The sequence below is a fragment of the Tamandua tetradactyla genome, chromosome 15 (genome assembly GCF_023851605.1).
Source record: "Tamandua tetradactyla isolate mTamTet1 chromosome 15, mTamTet1.pri, whole genome shotgun sequence".
NCBI classification, from domain to species: Eukaryota; Metazoa; Chordata; class Mammalia; order Pilosa; family Myrmecophagidae; genus Tamandua; species Tamandua tetradactyla.
This window is the reverse complement of record NC_135341.1, coordinates 7,225,985-7,251,192: the sequence shown is the minus strand read 5'-3', so window position 1 is coordinate 7,251,192 and position 25,208 is coordinate 7,225,985. Positions and strand designations below refer to the sequence as shown.

The following is a 25,208-nucleotide window of genomic DNA, read 5'->3' as shown; positions in this document are numbered from 1 at the left end:
AATTACACTAACAATAATACGCTCCTTTCACCACTATCCATTTCCAAACATTTACAGCTAAACTAAATAGAAATACTGCACAAATTAAGCATCAGCTTCCCTTTCTCTACCCCCATTCTATCCCTTGGTGACCTATTCTACATAACTCTTTTTAACCTGCCCTCTACTAGGGCCAATCTAGTGGTGAAGAAATCCCTCTCTTATTCTTTATCTGGGAATATCTTAATCCCTTCCTTCTTTTTTTTTTTTTTTCTTTTTTGGTATGCTGTATGGTGGGGTCACATTTGATTCTTTTTCCTATGTGAGTATCCCATTATTGCAGCACCATTTGTTGAATTTTTAGTACGTTTTTGTTGGTTTCTTTGTTGTTTGTTGGGGAAGTGCATGGGCTGGGAATCAAAAATGGGTCTCCCACATGGCAGGTGAGAATTCGACTACTGAACCACCTTCATACCCTCTCCCTCATTTTTGAAAGGTAGTTATGCCAGGCATAGAATTCTTGGTTTTGCTATCTTGTTTTTTTTGTATGCTATGTGGCAGATCACATTTCTTTATTTTTCCATGAGTATCCCATTATTGCAGCACCACTTGTTGAATTTTCTGTTTTGTTTGTTTGTTTTTGGTTTGTTTTGCTTGTTTAGTTGTTTTTTGGAAAGTGCATGGACTGGGAATTGAACCTGGGTCTCCCGTATGGCAGTGGAGTATTTTACCACTGAAATACTCTTGCATCCCCTAATTTTTTGCTTTCTTTAGCATGTCAATTCACTACACTTTTACCTTTACGGTTTCCAATGAGAAATTGGTATTAAATCTTACTGAGGTTCTCTTATATGTGACACATTGCTTCTCACCTGTGGCTTTCGAACTTCTTTATCTTTGGTATTAGACCGTCTGATTATAATACGCTGCAGCATGGGCCTATTCAAGTTTATCCTGGTTAGAATTTGTTGTACATCTTAGGTGTGCTAATTCATGTTTTTCATTAAATTTGAGAAGTTTTCAGCCATTATTTGTTTGATTATTCTCTCTGCCCCTTTCTCTCTTCTGGGATTCCCATAATACCCATACTGCTATGCTTGATAGTGTCCCACGGAACAGGCTCTGCTCACTTTGCTCCATTCCTTTTTCTTTCTGCTCCTCAAGCTGAATGATTTAATTGTCTTACCCTCAAGTTCAATGATTCTTTCTTCTGCGTGCTTCAGTCTACTTTTGAACCCCTCTAGGGAATTAATTTTTTTTTTTACTCTGGTCTTCAGGTTTGTTTGGTTCTTTTTCATAATTTCCATTTTGCTATTAATATTCTGCTTGTGTTCATCGATCCATGTAATGAGTTTAAAGGATAGCTTGAGGTCAAATCACAGGGCCATTCTGATCCTGTCTATGCATGTGTGTTATGTTGGGCATGTGCATGTGGATCTATGAATGCCCCATTTACCTGAATGAATTTCCCCTTCTCCCTGAGAAAACTGTTTTTCATGGTCCCGGTACCACACTGTATGTCCTATAGCCAACAATTCCTTGCCCCATACAGCCATTTCACTGCTTTTGCACAACATTCTGTAGGATTGGTCTGTAATGCTGCCTTCTACATGCAAAACAAGTCTGGGACAGCAAATCCCTCAGGCCACCACTGGACCTATTGGGCTACATATAAATGCTTCCAGTATGTGCATAAGGGTTACTCTGTTCCCTCTAGAACCAGGACCAGAGATTTGAACTGGGACCACAGGCAGGCTTCATGCCAAGTTGGAAAGAAGTAAGAGAAGTGCTTGCTGGGGTGCTATTAGATCATGCTGGGTTGTTTTGGTTGCTTGTTTTTTAGGCATTTTCAGGAGATCATGCTGTTTTAAATGAGCTTTTTTCTTGATTGGGCCCTTGCTCTTTTACTGTAGTCAATTAATTGCTTTCTGAAGCTTTGAGAAAGATGTTTCTGCCAATTATTTCTGGTTGTTCAAAGCTTGTTTGGAGTATGGAGTCCTTTGCATTTCACTCCACCATCTTATTCAAGCCAGGCTCTTGCTGATCAAGAATATTAGAAAAAAAAATCAATTCTTTCTTTTTATTCTCATACTTCTTTATAGATTTCTAATCCTTCACCAGGAAAGTACAAAGGTACATAACCTTTGAAAATACATAAAATCTTTGTAGCTTCTTTTGATATTCCAGTTCTAATCCTCTTTCTACCTCTGGCTTGGTGATGATTTTCTGACCACTTCTTATGATTTTGACACTTTCCAAAATGCATACATAAAATGGCCATCATAAACTTATTGAACTTTGCTAATAAAGAATATTGTGGAAGAGAAAACTGAAGGCAATTAAGTAACTTTTATTCTCATTACCTTTACCATTTCTGAGCACTCTTAGTTTATAGAATGTTATAGTTGACCCTGCGGCAGAGAAATTGTACTCATTTTCCAATCACAATATCTGACCACAGGGATCATGAATATATATAATAACACATACTTATATTTTATCACTGATTTTTAGTCTGTAATCTAAAGCTTTTTTTGAAGAGAAAAGAGATCAAATATCTGCCTTCCCAAATTGCACTGTTCTCTACCCCATACTGATTTTTGTTGAGGAAAAAAAAAAATCTTAAGGAATTCTATTGAAAACTAGAAGAAAGAGGCTCTTTTAGGATAATTCCTTTACCTTTTCCTGCTTCACTCCACTCTGCTATTAGAACATAATTGACTTGGACACTCAGAATATGCCAAGCTCATTAAACTTGAGAGGCCATAATGTGCAGAATCACAGATCTAAATGGCTTCTTTTAAGTTCCCTTATGCCACATATTTGGATTCCACAGAGCTCTGTCTGTGGTAGGATGTGCTTCTTGAAGGAGGCCTGATGCCATCTGTTTAATCTGGCATGAGTTCTATTTGGAAAATTTGAAGAGTTGGTAGCCATTAGTTTTAGTTTGTTTTTCAGCAATGAAAAATAAAAAAAAAATTAGTTTGATTTTCTATTTGTCTCATACATGTAACCATTATCCCAATTTGTAGAAGATAAGGTAGGGCAAAACCTAATATGCTGCTTTACAATGTCTACTGCAGCTCTCTTTATGTTATTGTGTCTCATGCACTGTTAATATGGGCTTTAAGAATCAACATGGGGGCGGACCACTGTGGCTCAGCAGGCAAGAATGCTTGCCTGCCATGCCAGACGACCTGGGTTTGATTCCCGGTGCCTGCCCATGTTAAAAAAAAAAAAAATCTACATGGGAGCTACAAAGCAAACTAGAGACTAGAACAGGCTCATCTCTGGGAAACCATGACAATTTTTCCCAACCCAAACTCACAAAATGAAATGGATTTAAGTTTAGGGAAGTGGTCAGCATCAGCTTCCAATGGGATGTGGTATGTTTGAGCTGGACAAGCCAGAGACTTAGAATCCGTGGGCTAATTGAAAGTCAAGAACGAAGGCATTGAGTGAGAAGAAGATGCAGTGTTAATAGATGTCTGATCAATCTTCATTCCAGAAAGATGTTCATGGCACAGATACTTTTTAAACTCAAGGATCCTTTCTATCAATATACTCTAATTAACTATGAAAAGTCTGTTCTCTGAGACCTAATTCTTACATTCATTTTAGAATACCAGCTATCAGCAGATAGCTACCTCAGACTTCTGAGGTAGAAATTTCAGTAATAGACATTGGCTGAGACTGCCTTAACTTCCCCTTTGTTTGACCAAACTTTAGACAGGATTATCCTGGCTCATTTTAGATGGGCTCCTGACCTTCTCACCTCAGCCCTTACAATCCTAACTAGAGAGCTCCTTGTCTCCCTCTTCCTCTTTCCCAGTCTTCACAGGCTCCAGGTGGCCTAATAACTGCAAAGGAAAAATTCTGAAATAAGTGACCCTAATTGTGACCTTGATAATCCTGCCTCCATTTGAGTGATCAGACCCTCTATCATCCTTAGGCTTTTTCACCAGCCCACTCCAGCCATTTAACAGCTTGCTACTCTTTGTTTCAATGAAAGTGAGTTCAGATTTGGTATCTGTTCTTTCCCCTGCTACTGTGGCAGTCCCTAAATAAAGCCATCCTTGCCCGTTTAGCATTGTCTGGTACAGATTTTCCTCTGATAGCATCTTGAGATTTCTATAACTATCTCCTAATGTTATAAGGAAATCAAGGAGCTGACAGTTTCACTCCCTTGGGCTCTTAAAAAAATACTGAGTTGTAGCATTGGGCTATTTCTCTGTTACAAATACTCATGCTACTTCAAATATCAAAAGTTAAAATTTCTGAATATTTCACACTGCTCTCTCAAGCAGATTCAAACTTACCTCTGCTTCCAACTACACTAAGGGTCCCAGATAGAGGAAGGGAAGTGATGATCCAAGACCTCTAGATTCTGAGAACAGACAAAACTCTCTCACCTCTTACATTCAAATCCCTCTTTTCTTGTTGGGGAATTCCTTCCTACACATATCCTCTTTTTATTCTGATATATTCCTTCCTGTCTACTGACCTGTTACTAACAACTAATGAATGTGTTCTGCTATCACACCTCATTACATAAAAACCATGCCTTTGCCCTACATTTTACTGTTGCCCAACTTTTTTATTCCTCTCCCCAGTAAAACTTTATGAGTTCTTTTATTATTGTCTCTTACATTCCATGGAGACCCATTTCTTACTTATCAGTGACCTCAGGGTTGCCAAATCAAATAGTCTTGTTCTTTATCTTTTCTTTCTTGTTTTCATTTCCTATCTAATAAAACAGACACTATACAACAGGTTGGCTTAAGCAATGGTAATTTTTTGATTCATGGTTATGAGACTAGGAAAAGTCCAAAATTGAGGTGCCAGCAAGGTGATGGTTTCTCCCTGAGAACTTTGGCATTCCAGAGCTGCCTACTGGCTCTTCTGGGGGATTCTTTGGCTTGTGTATGACCTGTCAATGTCTTCTCCCTTCCCACCTCTCCTTCCATTGACTTCTAGCTTCTCTTCGTGGCTTCTCTTCTGTATCCAATATCTGTTGCTTATATGAACTTCTGCCAAGTTGGATTAAGGTCCACCTAATCCAGTTTGGGTACACCTTAACTAGTAATATCTTCAAAGTTCCTATTTATGAAATGATTCACACTGCCAGGACTAGGGGTTGGCAAATGAACATACCTTTGGTGGGATGTATGGTGCAATCCCAAAAAACTTCTTAGTAGCTTTTGATAGAGTTGGCTACACCCTCCTTCTGGAAATAATTTCTTTGCTTGGTTTTATTGACTCTGTATTGGTATTCCTCAAACTTCTCTGGCCTCTCCTTTTTCTAAATACAATTTATGGAGATGTAATATATATTTACATACCATATAATCATGCAAATTGTACAATCAGTTATTCCCAGTATCATCATATAGCTGTGCATTCATCACAATCAAATTTTTAACATTTTCATTACTCCAAAAAATAAAAAGAAAAGTAAAAATGAGCACCCCAAACCTCCCAAGCCCTCCATGCTCCCCTACTGTTTATTTATTTTTGTCTTTTTTTTTCTTATTCATCTGACTGTACACAGGATAAAGGGTTTCCCCAGTCACATGGTGACACCTTAAAATCGGTATGGTTATACAATCATCATCAAAATTTAGGCTATTGGATTACTGTTCAATAGTTTCAGGTATTTCCCTTTAGTTACTCCAATAAACTAAAAACTTTACTGCATAAGAATAACCTCCAGAATGACCTCTCAACTCTATTTGAAATCTCTTAGGTACTGAAATTTTATTTTGTTTCATTTCTCTTCCCCCCTTTTGGTCAAGAAGGCATTCTCAGTCCCATGATGTCAGTGCCAAGATCATCCCTGGGGGTCATGTCCCACCTGCAGAGCTGACTTAGAGAAAGTGGCCTCTCCTTGAAAGACATTCCAAGTATTGCAGTATTTCAAGGCATTATCCTTGGGTCTCCTTTTTTTTTTTCCTTTTTATGCACATTCTGCATTGGTGACTTCTTTCAATATGATCATTATGATAATAAAACCCTAATTTCAATCTTAAGTCTTGACCTTTTATGAACTCCAGAGCTTTATACCTAATTGTCTTCTTGATATTTCCGGTTGGATATCTGATACGCATTTCAAACAATGCGGCTTGAACAAAAATTTCATTTTATACCAGGGATTGGCAAGTTGCAGTTGTAGATCAAAACTTGACCCATCACATGATTTTGTTAAGTAGAATTTTATTGGCACCCAGCCGCACCCTTTATTTACATATTGTCTGTGGCGGCTTTCACAGTATATTAGCAGATTGACTAGTTTCAACAGTGTATATGGCCTGGAAAGCCTAAAACTTTTCCTAGAAAATTTGCTAACTGCTAGACTTTACCCCAAACTGCTCTTTCCCCAGTATCCCCCATCGTCTCTCTAGTTTCTCCAGCCAAAATTCTTGTAATTATCCTTGATTTCTCACTTTTCTTATTGATTACATTCAATATATAAGCAGTTCCTATGGACTTTAACTTTAAAATGAACCCCAAATCTATTTGGTTTTAAAATTTTCACTACATCCACCCTCGTATGTTGCTGGAAACACCAAAACAACTTTCTAATGATCTCCTTATTATTCTTTTTGCTCTTTTACAATTTTTACAGGAGAGTGTTTTTAGATCACAATTCAGAGTCCTTTTCATGCTTAAAACTTTCCACTGTCTATGCATATCACTTAGAATAAAATCCAGACTCTCTACCTTACCTAACAAAGTCCTATATGATTTAAGCCCCTCCTCCTTCTCCTGTGTGCTCTCTTATTCTTGCTTTTCCACTGTCCTCCAGTCTCACTGAGTTTTCTGTTTTCTAAGATGTAAAGTTCTCATGTTTGAACTTTTGTGCTGATTCCTCTGCCTGGGATCTCTTCCTCCGTACCTTGGAACTCCTCTTGTCATCATTCATGTCTCAGTTCAAATGTCACTTCCTTCAGGATGCTTTTTCTTCATCCCCTAATTTAACGTAGTCACCCAGGAGCAAAATGTCATATCAGTTACCTTGTTTTAAAGTTCCTTCAAGGAATTTTTCCTATAAATACTGTAAGGAATGAATATTCAGCTTTAGTATTCCAGAGAGGCTTCCCAGTGGTGTATCTAACAAAGTGGGCCAGTTTGGTCTCCTAAGTCTAAATATGAAGGCAGAAGGCAGAATAGTATAGTGTGCTAGTTTGAGTAATATATGTAACCCTTTTAAAGGATTAATTTGGCTTTATTGTATTTTTCTTAAATATGTATTCATGTAAATTGGTTATAGCAAGCATTTGTTTTCATGAATTGAGTAAGTAAAACCATTTACTTGTGTGATTATTTTGTTAATTTCTATCTACCTCAAGCATTTTGAGGACAGGGACCATATATAAATTTGTTCATTAATGCATCATCTGTGTTTGATAGAGTGCTTAGGTCATAGGTAGATGCAATAAATATTTGTTTAAAATTTTTTTAGGATGGAGTAAGAAAAGGCATGGCCCCTGAAATCAAGGAACTTGTGTCCCGAGAGAAAGGCTTAAACACACAAAAAAGTTGGTCATCCATTTGCCAGAAAATTCCTTAGGCTGATGCTGAGCTTTAGTATTAAAAGTAGGCATTTATTGGGCACTAACATTCCTAAACATTTTGCAGTAGTTCATTTAACCTTTAAACCAAGCTTAGGACTCATATTATTACTATTTCTTTATTAAAAGATGAGCGTGAGAAAGAGTAAAGATGTTGTCTAACCAGAGATAAAAGGTAGCAGAGCTGGGATGTAAACCAGTCTGTTTGTAGCCAGACCCTGATTTCCAGAGGGTATCCACTGGCAGTGGCTAGGATCTAAGAATCAGAAGTTATACCTCATTAGAGAATAATAGACTTAGACTTATTAAGTTTCCATGTTTAATGAAAAAAAAAAAACACTCCTATACCATAATATGGCTTTAGACAGTTTCTTCTGTATAAATTATTCACACACATTTGAAGCTAAAGGAATCTTGGAAATATTCTTTTCTGAACCCCTCATTTAACAAGTTAGGGGTCCAGTTCTAGGGCAATAAAGTCAGCCAGCTAAGTAGGAGCAAAATCAGGAGGAAAACCAGAGCGCTTTTCCTCTGTACCTCTCCAAATGCTGCTTGTGTTTAATGCCAGGAGAAAAATAATGTTTGCTTTCTCTCAGCAGAAAAGTTGAAGAAGGTAACCTAAATATTTTTTGTGTGTCCTATGTTCCTTTACCTTTAGAATCATTGCCAGAGTTTCTGCTCAACTCAGATGCTGACAATATAATTCTTCTGTATCTTTCGAATGATCCAGAATCTTTTTTCATTTATTCATACTTGCACTCACCTATCTAGCCATTTATTTATTTATCAAGAATTTTTGTATGTCAAATATGTGCAAAGCACTGTATAAAGTAAGGGGAAAGAAAGAATAATTGAATGTGATTTTATTCTTACTGATTCTATCTTCTATTACGTTTTAATTTGTAACTAATCTGAAGTCTCTTCAAAGATAGACAGTTCGTAATTCCTAAATGAAATAGCTATAAAACAGTGAAAAACATTGTACAGCATCAATGTGGCAATTTGTTATTGAGCGCTACATCTAGCTATTATTATCTAAAAAGGTGCTTTGTTTCTACTATTAGCATTGCTAGCTAACATTCTTGAGTGCTTAATATGTACCAAACACTCTGGTAAACACTTCATGTTTATTAACTATTTTAATCACCTTATACTTCCTTGAAGAAGTGTAGTTATTATCTGTATTTAAAGCATAAGGTCTCATTCCGAATAAGTGGTGGAAAGCCAAGATTCAAATCCAGACACCTTTTCTCCAGAGAATATATACTTAAGTACTTCATCAATCTGTCTTTAAACTGTTAACTTAGATGGAAAATATCTCAGAATGTTGGTGGAGGAATGTTCTGGAATCTGGGTTATGCAACACAGGAAGTAGGAGAACACACCATTCTTTATTTTCTTCTAAGAAACACACCTAACTTCCTTTATTTATGATTTTCCATAGAATTCTACCCCATTTGTATCACAGTCATTATTTTATTTAATCCAAGCACTAAGTGATGATGACAAATCTCAATGTCTAAGAAGGAAAACCACATTACAATTTTTTTCTTAAATCTGACCCATTTTTAGAAAAGATTTTTTGCAAGGTGTGCTTGTTGAGGTTCTGTATCATTTTTCAGAGTCCTATTTTATAAGGGTATTAACAGCTCGAAAGTGGTGTAAGTAAAAGTGGCTCTTCTCCTGAACTTGGCAGAAGATTGAAGAAGGCATGAATAGCAATCTATTCCCTGATTTATTCTGAGCTCTGACACAACTGTGGTCCATATAAATTATGAAATGGATGGTTCCAGTAGTATTATTAAATTCTTTGTTGGCTGCAAGCATTGCTCATTGGATACCCTGAGGTTTGAGTTGCTTTCAAACGGTGGAAATCTATGTACTTATATATCATTTCAACCTCATGTGTGAGACTTGAAACAAGGAACTTCCATTTATAACTAGTAGACTTAGCCTATAGGGTGAATTGGATATAACCTTTGCATCAAAGTAGTGGTGAATTGATTTACATTTTTTCAGCCCAAAATGTAAGCTTTGTTGTGAGAATTATACTATAAGCTGCCTATATATTTCTCAGTGTTAAGTATTTGTATTACTAAAGATGAGTGATTCTCTATAAACACTAGATAAATGTGCATTGGGCTTTCATAAAGAATTATAGGCACTGTAAGCTTGGGAAACACCTGACTCATTTAAAATAACACACTTTGTAGTTCATGATAGGAATAGATTCTTCCTGAGGCAACACTGAGGTAAGAGGAATTGGCTGAAGATAAGGTCATCATTCCATGCTATTACTTTCTATATACTTATTATTTACAATATTCTACAATTTGTAAGAGTTTGATGCCATTTTAGTTACATTGTGCATTTAAAATGAACTCCAAAATGAAGCACACCTGAAGTGTGTTATGTCCCCACTCACTGGGTTTCAAGAATCAGAGTTGAGGAGACTCAGTGGGTTTCTTGACCTCATTTTCATTCTTGCGTTTGGTAACTTTTGACCCTTAATTTCTTATCTGCATAGACATTTAGTGTCTGGTAATCATTCAATATGTTGTATATTCTACAATGACTATGTAATTAGCATCTACTTTGCATTATTTCTGATCCCCAACAGAGCTCACAGATATATTATTCACTGTCAGCATGAGACATATGATTTTGGAAGCACTGAAGGGCAAATTGAAAAATAACTATTAATACTAGCTCCTGGATTTATTATGTGCGTTTTGGGAAAGAGAATACTAATTCCCTATCAGTTTGGGGGGTATTCACTTAATTTTCAAAGCTTTATAAAATGAGACATATGTGTAGTTATTTACTAAATCTTACTTGATTATTTTCCTGGAAGTATAATAGTATAAATTTGGAATCCATTAAATAATCCTTCATTTATCCTCTTACCTGTATGTAAAATTAGATGTCAGTATCAGTCATCATCCATATTCATTGTATTTTTTGAGCAATATTTTCTCTGATACCTCAGTAAATTGCAAATAAGCGACTTGCCAAGGGATATATGTTGACTCAAGTTCAGGGACATCATTTGGTATCTGCCTTAAAGGTATCTCTGAAGTATCTACTGTGTTTGCAAAGGTTGATTTATATGATGTATAATGACTCATAAGAAATACTAATATTGACTAATTATTTGTTGCATTAGGACTCAGACAATTACCACACGGTATACTCTTGCTTCTTTCAGTGCTGGAGAGTGTTGCCATATAGTAAAATGAGTAAAATGAGAATTTGTTTCTACTTCCAATTGGCATTATCTTTCATCTAAAGTGTACTTTTTTTGTCATATTTTGCTATGCAATTATTAATGCTTTTGTCACTGAATAAAATATGTCATTTAATTCTGAAATAGCAATATGAAATCCAGAGGAATGACGAGTTGCTGGAAAGATAATTAGAATGAGTAGAATATCTTAATTTATCATATTAAGAAATTTATGTCTGGGCTTTCAATGTCTTTTCATATATACTGTCTCTAAATGTAATGACATATCCACCCACAGCATTAAGAATTATGGTTTCTTTCAAGAAAACGTGCTTTTATTTGACTCTTATTTTAAGACTAAAGGAAGAATGAAAAAAAAGGTATTTACAGTGAGTAAAATTTACCAAAAGAAAATCATTTCAGCATTCTCCATTCTGTACAATTCATTCTTAGTGATATTTGCACAAAAAAATGGAGACCGCGTGTGGCAGGCAGTTTTCTAAAATTGTCCCCCCAAGGCTCCCATCATCCCCTTCTGATTCCAACACACACTAATCTAGATACTTCTGTGAAGGGATACTGCAGATGGAATTAAAGTTACTGATCAACTGATCTTAAATGGGGAGAGTACCCTGGATTGCACAGGTGAGTCCAATTTAAGTCCATGGCCCTTAACGGCAGAAGAGCAAAGCAGAAAAGCGAGGCAGGTGATGAACTGGAAAGCTGAGATGGTTGCACAGTGAAGACCAGAGAGATCTGAAGACCCAACATGGCTTTGAAGAAGGCCAAGAATGGCCGTAGGAAGCTGAGAATGAGCCGCAGCACAAGGAAACGGGGTTCTAGACCCTACAAGTATGGAGCCAGCCAAACTACGCTGTACCTGGCTATGGGACTTCACACCTCTGAGAACAAATTTGCATTCTTTTAAACTGCTAATTTTGTGGTAATTTTTGTGGCAGTAATAATGAAAATAATATATTTACCTGCAACAGATATGCAAATCTCATATTCTAACCATTCTTTGGAAAAGTTATACCTCTTTGTCTTACTACCATATTTTCACTTTCTTAGTGATGTGTCAAGCAGTGAGCATGCTTGTGGAAAAGAATTCCAGGAGATTCCAAATGACCATTTTTATCTCATTGTTGAGTACAAGTGGCCTTTTCAGAACCCAGATCTCACAATGTTACCATCCGCCTCCCCAAGTCTCCCCCCATGCTTAAACTCTTTCAATGGCTTCCTTTTGCTCTTAAGAAAATAGAACAATTTATGGTTACCTATCTTCCCGATCTTGTACCTTATTCCTCTATGATTCTTCTGTGTGGCATAGTCTCTATACCTGCACCCCTTTCCCTTGGTGCTGCTGGAAGCATTGTGATTTAATGGCTAAGAGGATGGGTTCTTCAGTTAAGCTGTCCCACCTTCATGTGCTGGCCTTGCCACTTTCTAGCTCTGTGACTCCAGACAAGCTACTTAACTTCTCTGTGCCCCAATTCCCTCGTCAGTTTAATGGTGAGAATAATAGTATCTACTTCTGAGGGTTGTCAAACATAGAATTTACCTAGGTTGTGTCCCTTCCATTTTCTGTGTGTAGTACTTTTTCACTGATTCATTAAAAAAAATTTGTTCTAAAATCTCTTAACAGAGTTCTGATACCAAACTTAGTAGGCCCAGTTTTAATTTTGATCTTTTTCTCCTCATAGTACCAAGCAATTGTGTGCCTTTAGCTACAAATATAGGCTAGTTATCCAAGATTGGCTACTTTTTCATTCATTCAACAAATATTCAGTATGTACCTATTGGATGTCAGATACCAAAGAAACAGATTTAAATAAAATATATAGTTCCTTCTCTAAGTCTATCATTCTACCTCTATTCTATCATACATGATATGTTTGATCACATTTAACAGTAAATCTATAAATTTGGTGAAAAACTATTTATTGATAAACAAGGTATTTTAAATACTTCAACCAGCAGAGTTAGGTGGCTATAATTAGAATTAAAGCAAACCTTTACCCTTGAAGAGTGCTTTGTTTCATTTTAACAAAATTAATTTAGTGATTATTATAAACTAAGCACTTTAAATAATTACTAGGAAGCATGCATATATACATGTACTATAAGTATATGTATACATATATGCATATACATATACTAGGAAAATTTCTGGCACTTAATGAGTGTTTGTTTATTCCAACATTTTTCACTAAGCCTGTACAGAGCACTAATCATTTTTCTAGGAAACAAGGACATATCAGGAGCATGACTGGATTCTGAACTAACGGGAGAAAAGCATACTGAACAAATAAAAAGTGGATCGTTTATATCAACCAAGGATAACTTCAAATAAAAAAGAGGGATAAGATACTACGAAATGTTGGAAACAGGTAGGGGAGCTGAACTCTTTTTGGTAGGGTAATTAGGGAAGATCTTGGGGATGGAGCAATTAACTTAGCTTTCACAGATCTGAGGTTAAAAATCTTGACTGCAAACAGGATCCACAGCACAGTGACTCACCCCTTTTTTTTCAAAACGCCCCTTTCCTTCTGCAATCCATTGGAGATTTTCCTTTTCAATTAAAGAGATGTCAAAAAGCTAGACTTAAGAATTTGTTTCAGTCCTAAGTTTATCAAACTGATCATTAATATTAAAATTATGTGTATTAATTTGGTCACCAAAAAGGACAACTTAAAAAATTTTCCTCTACTTGTGGTAATATCACACAAAAGACACAATTACAATATGTACTCTGTACTTCTCTTTTCTTTTGCATTAATTGCCTATTTACTGCAAAACTCGAGCTAATTTACACAGTACAAAATATTACACGTCTTGCTTTACGTGTTTAATTACATCAATTAATTATTTGCATGATTCAACAGCCTCATAGGCTACCAGAGAAATGATCATTTTAAAAGCTTGAAGTTACTATGTTTGAGGCAAAACTGGAAAAGGTTCAACATGAAGAATGATTGATTTCTTGGTGATATCTTTCTGTCATAAACCAAAGATATTTGAGAAAATGAGTTGTAATTTTTTCCACAGTGTGGTGTACTGCCAAATACCAGCATTTTAAAAACTTGAACGTATTAAAAGTAGAATTGAGTAACAGCAAAACTTCACAAATATTCTGCAATTTCTATTTTAAGTAACATAACTTTCAAAGATCCTCACAGTCATTCAGAATTCAGAGCTATGTTAGTCAGTGGTTCAGACAACTGGAAACAGCTTTGTTTAAACTGCGGGCACAGTATGTTAATGCAGTAAGGCTCTTCAAGAAGTTTTAACTGTACTGAGCATCCTAATGAAGGGTGTGCAAATATTCAACAGCCTCTACAATTATGTTTCTGTTTTCTTTTCAATATTGAATGTTTACATTCTTAAAGCATCTCTGATTGATAGCTTTTATTGACCTTGTTTTCTCCTTTTTCAGCTATTTCCTTTACTTGTTTTGCTTTATGCATTTCTTCAGATGTTGTTTATTTATCTCATTGTTTGTTTAGGGGAAAAGGTTGTTCTCTTTTTATTAACAACTTGAATTATCACAAGTACTGAGGCTTAGGGCCAAGCAAGGAAGACAAGTTAAGCTTATTTTTTCCAGTACCAGTTTCAACCTTCAGTACAGACCGCTGGGTAAAGTTGTATTAGATTCATACAGAATATTTGCTGAGGTATCCTTTTTTGCTTGCCTCGGCATTGGTTTAAAGCAAGAATAGGACTAAGAAGAGCCAAACTGCTTTTGCAAAGGTTGTTCTTCATTTGTCCTTTCTCTCCCAAAGTTTCCCAACAAACAAGGCTTTCATGAATACTGATCTGCGACTTAACTCGCTTAAGCTATGGGCTTCAGGACTCGGTCCTTTCTAAATTTTGAACATGACATGCAAACTCAGCATGACCTGTTTCAAACCCACAATCTCTATACCCAAGTCTTCAAACCTGGTCTCCTCTAGTAAAATCTTTATTAGTGAAAGACATAACCACCACTATCCATCCTTTGCATAAGCCAGAAATCTAGGAGCCTTGATTGCCAGCTCCCCCCCCGCCACCAATGCAGTTTCCAAATGAAATTACTGTTGATATTAATTCCTAAATATCCTTCATGTTTATATCCACCTATCTCCATCTCCATGACTGTCACCCCCACTTAAGACTAACTTAACACTTTCTCTTGTTCAGAGAGCTGAGCTTCCTAACTGGTTAATGCACAGCCACTTCTGCCTCTCTTTAAAAGTTCTTCCATACTGCATTTTTCCAAATAAATGTATGATGATATCATATGCTCCATCCTCATGCATGAAACTCTTCAATGGATTCTCATTACAATTAATATAACTCATAAACTCCTAAATGTTTTGGCTCCTTTTTGTAGCCTCATCTCACTCTATGCTCTCCTTCAATCTATGTGCCCTAGCCACCTGCCTGGTTTCTCAGTCATACCATGCCTGCTTACTTTATGTGACCTTAGAACGTGCTGTTCATTCTACCTAGAGCAGTCATCCTTTCAGCCACATCCTCCACATACACACACATGATCATTTTTGCCAACTTAAGTCCTTTCCATTCATTAATTTTTTAAAATTCCATCTCAAGGTTTTCTTTCCCTAATCTCCCTGTTTAGATTGATTTCTCTCCTAAAAATCAGGTTATCACATTTATAACTTTATTTTATTTCTGGGATTTATTAGATTCTAGACTAAACTTTCCATATGGATGGGTACCATATTTGCTTTGGTTCAAAACTTATCCATGCATCCAGCTTATTGTCTCATGAATGATATTTACTCAATAAATAACCAAGCAATAAATGATTGGCCTTCCTTTATATTGCATAAAACAGGCCTAACTCTTTTTCTGCCTAAATGTAGTTCAGATGTTCTAAGTGAGGCATCATGCTTTCCCTCTCGCACTTGGATCTTTGTACCTCGGGAATAGCGACCTTCATCTATTCAACCTTCCTTTGTATTAAGTGTTTTAGTGACACCTTCATATCTCTGATCACACCCCTTCCTTGAGCATGTTTTTCATTGGCTAGGTAAAATATAGGCAACTCTGAACATGTTGTGCCCAGAAATGAACCTAGTAGATTATCTACGTAATATTTTTTTCCCTCTATACATGGCACTAATCTGCCTTGTTTTTTGAATTTTATAGAGGGTCAAAGATGTGCTAATAAAATAGTTATCATGAAAAGATTTCTAACAATTATAACAGTTTTATTGTTATAATCTGTTTTATTAGACAATTTAATTTTTCTGACATGATTCCCAATTCATTTTAGGGTACAATACAATAGCTCTATCTTATTCATTTGACTTAATTTCAACTACAGTTAACTTAGAATTATAAACTCCATAGCAAAATATCTGAATATAAGGATCATTTATTTTGAGCTCGTTATTTTTAAAATGAGGAAATAGAGTCCCAAGAAACCAAAGTTATTTGCTTAAATCTCTGGGAAATATCAAAGTAAGATTTAGAACAAGCTATCCTGACCCCTAAACCAAAATTTTAAAAAATACACCAAAGATGACTACTGATTGCAATAAATCTGGTGAGGTGCGTTTTTTTTCAAAAATATGGATTCCATTTTTCACACCATTTTGTGCCTATCTTTTACCCACTATGCTGGTTTGAAAGGATGTATGTACCCTAGAAAAGCCATGTTTTAATCCTAATCCCGTTTTGTAAAGGCAGCCATTTCTTCTAATCCCTATCTAGTAATATACATTTGAAACTGCAATTAGATCATCTCCTTGGAGATGTGACTCAAGCAAGAGTGGTTGTTAAGCTGGACTAGGTGACAACATGTCTCTGCCCATTCGGGTGGGTCTTGATTAGTTTCTGAAGTCCTATAAAAGAGGAAACATTTTGGAGAATGAGAGATTCAGAGAGAGCAAAGAAGAACGACATAGCCACGAGAAGCAGAGAGTCCACAAGCCAGCGACTTTTGTAGATGAAGAAGGAAAACACCTCCCAGGGAGCTTCATGAAACAGGAAGCCAACAGAGGAAGCCTGCAGATGACGCCTCGCTTGCCATGTACCTTCTCACTTGAGAGAGAAACCCTGAACTTCATCGACCTTCCTGAACCAAGATATCTTTACCTGGATGCCTTTGATTGGACATTTCTATAGACTTGTTGTAATTGGGGCATTTTCTCAGCCTTAGAACTGTAAACTAGCAACTTATTAAATTCCCCTTTTAAAAGCCATTCCATTTCTGGTATATTGCATTCTGGCAGCTAGCAAACTAAACATCCACTATCAGTGATTCCATTTCATTGTATCTGATTTGGAACCTGTATGTCAACAGAAAGAAAAAAAATCCTCAATGTGACTCTTTAACAATTTATGGAATTATTATACTGAACAACTAGTTTCTCATTAAGCTGCTAATATAGTAGCTATTAAAATCACAGCAGCAGCAGTACTATATTATTATATTATATTACTAGTATTATTAGTATTATTAGTATTATTATAATAATTATTATTATTAAGTCATTTAGTAATTGTATAAAATTGGAAATATTTATAAATTTTTTAAAAGTGTTAATATGCAGACAACCATAAACATTTAGTAAAACTATGCTTATCCTTTAATCAAGGTTCCCTCCTATTGGTACTCCTTTCAAATTCCTTTATTTTTATGATTAAGAGAAGGAATCGAAATTTCCCAGTCTATTTCAGGACCTCTCAGACACCAATTGTGAGAATGTATGCCACACCACCCATATGTTCGTCTCCAGATGGCTAGCCTGCTTCTCTTAGCACCCCCACCTGCCTGGGCCAAAGGCATGCTGTGCTCAGAACCCTGTGTATAATATGGGAGATGCTGATGCCTGCTTTCATTCCTGCACTCACAAGTCCATAGTTTCACTAGAGGACAAATGAGGGAAGAGAGGGAGATGGTGGCAGGGGATGCAAATAGAGTTAAAGCATATAGAAGGAAGTGGGGAGAGAGGAAGGATGTGAGAAAGAAAAAGTTATGACTCTATAAGAAAAGTATATATATTTTATGATAGTATTTTGGTAATTTTAAGGAAATTAATGTTTTACACTCAGATATAAAGTAAATATTCCACAAATTTAGTCACCTGAAGCCAAACAAACATTCTTTCTTGGTCTGACATTAGAACTGATGTTGTATCATATGGACCCTAGAAGTCAATAGTGGATGAAAAGTGCATGTATTTGTTTATCAATTGTTTTCTATGGAAAATGTCCAGTGGATTTGTATGAGGTTTCTCACATATTATGTTACTAAGAAATGCCCTCCCAAACATAAATGCATGTTGTTGATGAATGCTGGCATTATATATTTTAGTTGGAACTCAATGAGAGAACACTACGAGAAAGGAAGAACATCAGAGAAGTTACAAATGGAATTCTCCCCTTTCTAACTTTTCTTCCCTGTCCTTAACCTAGAATTTTCCTAGTATCATTCTTAGATAATTGTTTTAGTTTGTTAAAGTTGCTGGAATGTAATATTCCCAAAATGGAATGGCTTTTAAAAAGGGAATTTATTAAGTTGCTAGTTTACAGTTCTAAGGCTGTAAAAACATCCAAACTAAGGCATCCAGGGAGAGATACCTTGATTCAGGGAAGGTCAATGGATCAGGAGTTTTTTGAACACATCAATTTTGAGATACTACTGAGATTTCTGTTAATCTGGAGTTGAGAGGCAAAGTTTGGCCCAAAGTCATCATATATGGTATTTAAAGAAATTAGACTGGATGAGATCTCAGAGGGACTAAGTGTGTTATGAAGAAATGAAGAGATACAGTGACTGTGAAATGAGAGCATGCTAATATTAAGAGAGCAAGTAACTCAGAAGGAGCCATCAGAGGAGATTAAAATGAGCAGCAGTAAGGAAACAAAAAAGATGATTCCTGAAAGACAAGGTAAGAGATTAGTAGACTGAGGATGCAATTATTCATATTGTTAATAAGAGAAACAAAATATTATTAATGCAAAAATATTTAAATTGCATCTTTTTAATTATAATTAATACTCAAATGAGTTACAACACAAAACTAAGATAAATACTACAGAAGAAAAGGACATCATTTTATAACAATAAATATTAGCAAGAATGGGGAGGATGAGGGAAGACATGGTGTTCCTAAATGCTTCTCCAAGGAAACAATCTTGAGATAAAAGACAAAAGGTCCATAAGCATTAATTACTTAAGGAAGAATAGGGAACGTTTTGGAGTGTTCCACCCACAGTAAATGGCATTAGCAACAATCTTGTATAGAAGAAAAAATAGGATGTTCAAATAAAAGTAAAAGACCAGTGTGATTTGAACACAAAAAGATTGTGTGACCACTTTCATAAAGAGTCTTGTATGTTTGGGAAGAGATTACTTGAGAAGCATGGGCAGTATGGACCAAAATGAGAAGCTAATTCCATTTTATCAGGTAGGGTGGTTTTGACTACAATTAAGAGAATATTTGAATAACAACGACATGCAGAAACTCAAAAAAGAAGAAGCATGGACAAAGGTAATTATAGGGATAGCTTAGTGACTTTATGAAACAAGGACTATAAGTAATTTCTCTATGACTCTTCTAGTCTTCCCCTCATGATCACAAGACGGCTGCTGCTGCACATAGTATCCAGTGATGTCATAAAAAATGTCCAAGGCAGGAAAAGAGAGACAGAGACTTTCTTCTACACATCTTTCCCTTTCTACCAGTTAGTAAAATGTTTCTGAGAGGCCTTCAACCAATTTCACTTTAGTATAATTGCCTAGAACTAGGATAAAATGTCACCTCTAGTTGCAAAAAGAATTGAGAAAGCAAATGTTTAATGATTTTAGATTTAATCTTGAAGGCAAGCTCAGTGATGTGCAGGTAAATGTTTAACAAACAGATAGCTAAGGGGAAAAATGTATGTACATATATAAATGTAACGTAAATTTCATTGATGTAAAGGATGTATAGCACATTATTTGTAAATAATACCAATTGCCATATTCTTTATTGTAAATTCCATATAGCCAACTAATTCACAAAGAAACCTTCATTGATTTTTCTCCCAAACTCTTACCCATTGTCACACTATAGTAGCCACTGATGAGTGTAGTCCCAACATGGATGTTGTTGATATTTTTATTTGAGTTAATAATGGATACAAAAGTGAAAAAAAAAAAGATATTTGTTTGAACTTTACTTGTTGACTTCTTTGCTGATTCAGATCTTTGTTTGAATTTGAGGGAAGAATATTCCCTCAATTTTTTGCAACAGTCAATTTATTTAATTTGGGAGTATATAACTTGAATTTTAATAATGGCCTTGTTAACAAACTGGCTTGGAAATTTTCTGAAAATTTAACAGTCAGCTCTCATGGATCTCTTTGAGTGGGGCCCATCAACAAGGATTATACACTAGCAAAGAAGAAGGAAAGAAATGGCTACTGGGTTTGCAGTCTTTAAACATTTTAACTCAGTGAAGTACAACAGTAGGGTGATTTTTGCAATCAGTTGTGTATGTCATTTAGAGATCAGTTACTTAGATTGAGCCCATAGCAGTTCTAAATTCATTAAGAAAAAAGTAATGTACCTTTGAATCTTCCTCCTTTTTCTCACCAACTTCTGCTACCGTGCCTTAACTTTCCTTGCCAGTTGCTGAGATCCCTAGATTAAGTACAAAAATAACATTGATTTCCAATACAGACAAAATGTACACTGCAAAGCAAAATAAAATTGGATTCAGTTGAATATTCTTTCTTAGAGCCAGGTTGATTTCAAGGTACCCACATAAGGGAGTTTGAATAATAGAATTTAAAGCTGTCCTGACAGGGGATTAGTCCAAGCCCCTCGTTTTATAGATATTAAAATGGAGATCCCTCGAGTTTGGATGTCCTACATAAGTCACCAGAGCAAAGAAGAGAACTCTAGGTTCCTCATTCTGAAGGCCCTGCCTTTTCATTGCTCTGCACTAAACTTCTATTCTTGAGCGAACTTTGTCAGGAGACCCTTTGCCACATACTTACAATGTGAAGTGAGAGCACCTTCCATCAATCAGGTTTCTATTCATGGCCTGTTCAATCCACCTGTGGCACAATCTCAGCGATGCTCTGCCCCAGTTCAGTGTGTTAGAAAAACACTGAGGTCCATGCAGCCATTATAAGTCTAATTATATTTGACAGCCAACCTGACAGCTTTTGTTTATGTGTTTGTTTATTTTTTCAGGGCTTATGGCTTGAAAGAAAATGAATCGCACCGTCAGAACACTCTCACCCTTCAGGAATTCTTACTTTGCTTCATTGAAAAGCTTAAGGAAACACCTGTTTCTAACATGACTGGTGAAAATAATAAATGAAGTGACTCCGTTGCAAGGTTTATATAAGTATACATGGTCCACGTGGCACCCAAAGTTGCTCCTGGTACACCGGATGAGGCACAAGGTCCATGAGCATCACAATAGAAAATTACATATGGAGTATTTTTGTGAACAAATGCAAGTTATGGCATTGTTTTTAATCTTCTGAGAATGAGGCAAGAAATATGTCTAGGAAATCAGGGCAAAATAAGACCTATAATTATATAAGGTTCATAAGGAGATTTAACAGATCACATTTAAACCCACCTTAATTTGTTTTTCCTCAGATCACTTACCTTTCAAAAATATTGACAGTATATTTTCAGAGTTGATGTAGTAAATAGATCTTGATCAGTTTAGACCACAGTCTCCCAACTAAAGATCTTTTTGCCCCCTATTTGATTCCACAATTTCGCCAGTGATTTGACTGAAGATATTGGCATATTCATGAATGGCTGAAAACAGAGTAATAAACAGTTGAATGACAGTTTCAAATTTCAATTCCATATCAACATATTGAAATGATCATTTGACCCTAATAAAGCATAGTAGAGATCAATATAAAGCCATCTATTTGAGTTAAAGGGGAAAATCAAAGCAAAAGGAAAAAAAATACAGGAGGAGGAAGATAGAAGCAAATAGCAATTTGTGTAAGAAAAGATTTTAGTTGGCTGCAAAGCCTCCATGAGTCAATGTTGTGACAGGACTGCAGAGTATGAGTGTAAGCATATTGAATCTCATCTTCCTCTGAGAAGTACACATGAGAGCTGGTACTAGCCCTACTCTAGTTCAGGCTGGAGAGATTGTACCTGGAGTGCTATCAGCTTGAGCAAAATATGTTTTCATTATCCACATCTTTGTATAAGTCAGACTTCAACTGGGAACCACTAGAAGTCAATTTGACAGTTCAGAAACTATAGCATTTGCTCATCCATCATGTACTTATAGTGTTTTCTCTTCTAAGTTATACTTCTTACTCCCTGTTCTAATGTGGCTATTGATGGTTATGTTGTGTTTTTCCCAATGTAAGAAACAGCAAATTACGTGTATGTCTGGCTTTATACACTTCTATATACTGAGTGATTTCTAGAAAGAAAACTTTCTAGCTAAATAAGAGTAGAATGTACTGTCTAGTTGTGGGCAGGATGTGATTGGAATATTTAAAAATTGAGTTTGTTCCGATAAAAATCCCCAGGAAGATGGAGATTGTGTAAACCAGTCTTTAAGGAATTGTTGAGAAAAAAAAAAAAAAAGCAGCCTTATTTACATGTAAGAAAATGGAAAATGAGTGGGTACTACCTAATTAAAATAATTACTTAAAAATGAATTTTCATACTTTAGTGGAATTCAGTTGATTTTTGTGATGCTATAGAGCACAAATGGTCAGCGAATGGAAGTGTGAGGTCACAGACTCAGGTCAGTATTAGAAAAATGTTTCAAAGAGATCAAAGTATTCAAAGATGGAATGTGCTGCCTTATAATCAATTTCTTATTCCTGGAAGGAACAGAAAAACAAATATATTAACAATATTATAAATAGGAGTGATTATTCAGAGAGAGGTTTCCAAAGGGTTAGAAGGTTCATTTGAAGTCAGAAAGCCTATGATCCAGTGTTCCATTATTGCTTTCTTCACCATCCATTTCCAAAATCCCTGGACTAATGATGCAGAGAGAATGCTATAGCCTTGATCGTGCCTTCTATTAATTTGCAATTTTTCTTAACGATAGCACTGATCAAAAAGTATTGTTCAACTACTATCCAACCACTTGTTAACACAGATCATTCAACCTGGAAAAATGAGTAGGGGCTGTTTACACTCTTATGCCTACTCTCTGATCTTAATTTTCCCATCTAGGTTTTCATGTATTTAATTAGCTTACAGACAATTCATCTATGAAATCATAAAACTTCTATATGGATTTAACATAGCATAGTCATTGCATAGGAAGGTTTAATAATGGAGCATAGTGTTAATCAACGTGTTTGGATGTGAAGCCAATTTATAATTTGAAAGGTCAACAATGAAGGGGCATCATCCATCATGATTTCATCAGTCATATTTTATTAAGAGCTACTCAAAAGCATGTGAGAGCATTCACAAGAGGTTTAGTTCATAATATTTGAGCTAGCATTTTAAAACCATCAGTAGTCATCGTGTTCATGATATTAATTACATAGAAGTATGCCTTTTTTAAAAGAAAACTGCAAAGCTCCTTAAATCGTAACAGCACTGAGATTAGCCTTTAGAAACGTAAAATCAAATGCAAGTGTTTGTGTAGTCCAAACTTCTTTATGAGGATGTCAGAATGATAAGAGAAAGCCCCTAAAATATGCAGATCATGTTATTAATCTCCAAATGAAATATTTCAGATCATTAGTTCATTACCACACTCTATTGTCCTGAAGTGAAGCAATTAAATATTCTCTTCTTTTCCAAATGCTGTTGAATGCCAAAGAAAACTAGTGAAGATGTCCTTTAAGTTCAAATCTGCTTGTCATGCAGCATCTATTCATTTAGCCATCATAGAATAAATACCACTCTTTACCCAGCCCCATCTATTCTGCCACTACATGTTTCTGGGAATCACATTAGCTTGTATATGATTGGTAAGTAGGGGGATGACGTCAACAATACACAAAATCTCATTGGTGCATATATGATTTTCTTAAGCAAAAGGAACCTTGAGCAGGAAAGAAAAAAGCCATCACCTCAGCTACTGGCCTAGCAGTAGGAGACCTTTCAGAATATTCCAGATGAACACAAGCAAGCAGGGCTTCCTCCCCAGAGCGGCTTACAGTCAGCTTTGCTCAGCTAGCGACAGGTTACATTTCCTTCAAAGCGTACCTTACATGTAGCTCCATTGTCTGAGATCTCCATGCCCATCTAGTTTATCTTACCAACTTCCAGATGTCCTTAAAGTATTACTGCCTTTTCCATTCCATTTTTTTGTGCATTATTAAAATATTCTGTGGCAACCTTCAGCTACTAGTTAAGCTGCCTGCCAAGGCAGTTCAAGTTAGCTCTGCAGGTACTTATTACAGCTTTTGTTTGTGCTCCACTTTAAAAAGTACATAGGTCTTGCTTTGTCATCCCCTGCTATTATGCAGAAAATGAAATATTTCAGTAACTTATGTACCATTATAGAGAAAAACTGTGATAGATGCTATAGATTCAGAATTGAATAATACACAATCTATGCCTTCATGCTGCCCAGAGTTTAGAGAGAATGACATGCGAACAACAGGCCTTAATACAATGTGATGAATCCTATTGCACTCTAGGTCTATTCTAGATAATAGGAGAATTTGGAGGTTACAAGACACAAATATCATGAGTTTTGTTACTTTCTGGATGAATCATCCATGGTGAAGAAGTTCTGATAGTCAGAAGTTCTTTATATTGAACTAGAATTCTCATCCATTTATCCAATAAATAAACATTTTTGAGCAGCTTCTGTAAGTCAGAAACTTTCCTGGAAAACCAGGGTTTAAGTAGTATGCAAAATCAGACCTGGCCCTACTGCTATGCAGTTGATTTTCGAAAGGCAAAGCAGACAATCAACAAATAGAGAAATGAATGAATTTGAATAAATAAAAAATTATTTCAGATAGTAATGGGTGCTCTGACATAAGTTAAATGCGGTCAGAAAGTTAAGTTGGAATAAGAATGATTGTGCATGTTGGAGGGTGGGTAGTGAAGGGAAACTTTCCTGTACAGGGTATTTGGAGTTCAACCAACGGGACATCAAAAAGAGTTTTGTGGCAGGGAGTGTATGTTTATGGAGCCGAAATTAAGCCAAGGAGGCTTTCTGGGAAAGTGAACAGAGGCTAGGTAAGATTTGGATCTTAATCTCAGATGGGATTGGATGGAAAGGCCCTGGAATATTTTAAGGAGAGCAGGGCATGAAATGACTTATGTTCTGAAAACATCAATTTGTCTGCCATATGAGAAGCTATTGGGTTGCAAGAGTGGAGGCAGGGAGACAAGTTAGAAGATAATTGCAATGTGCCACGTAAAGTGTGGCAGAGATTCGATGAGGATTAAGGAGACCGCAAGCAAAGGAGTTAAAGTAGACAGACCAGGATACGGTTAGGTGATAGAA

General features: G+C 36.0%; 1 long non-coding RNA gene across 1 annotated transcript in view; it reads right to left on the bottom strand.

Annotated features, from left to right (window-relative positions):
- The window catches only part of LOC143657845 (uncharacterized), a 123,354-nt gene extending 99,665 nt beyond the window's left edge, over nucleotides 1-23,689 (bottom strand). The window contains exons 1-3 of the long non-coding RNA XR_013162969.1: nucleotides 23,492-23,689; nucleotides 21,401-21,559; nucleotides 20,343-20,416 (exon numbers count right to left, since the gene is read on the bottom strand). This is a non-coding gene — a long non-coding RNA (uncharacterized LOC143657845). The remainder of the gene's footprint in view (nucleotides 1-20,342; nucleotides 20,417-21,400; nucleotides 21,560-23,491) is intronic.
- Between the last annotated feature and the right edge of the window lie 1,519 nt (nucleotides 23,690-25,208).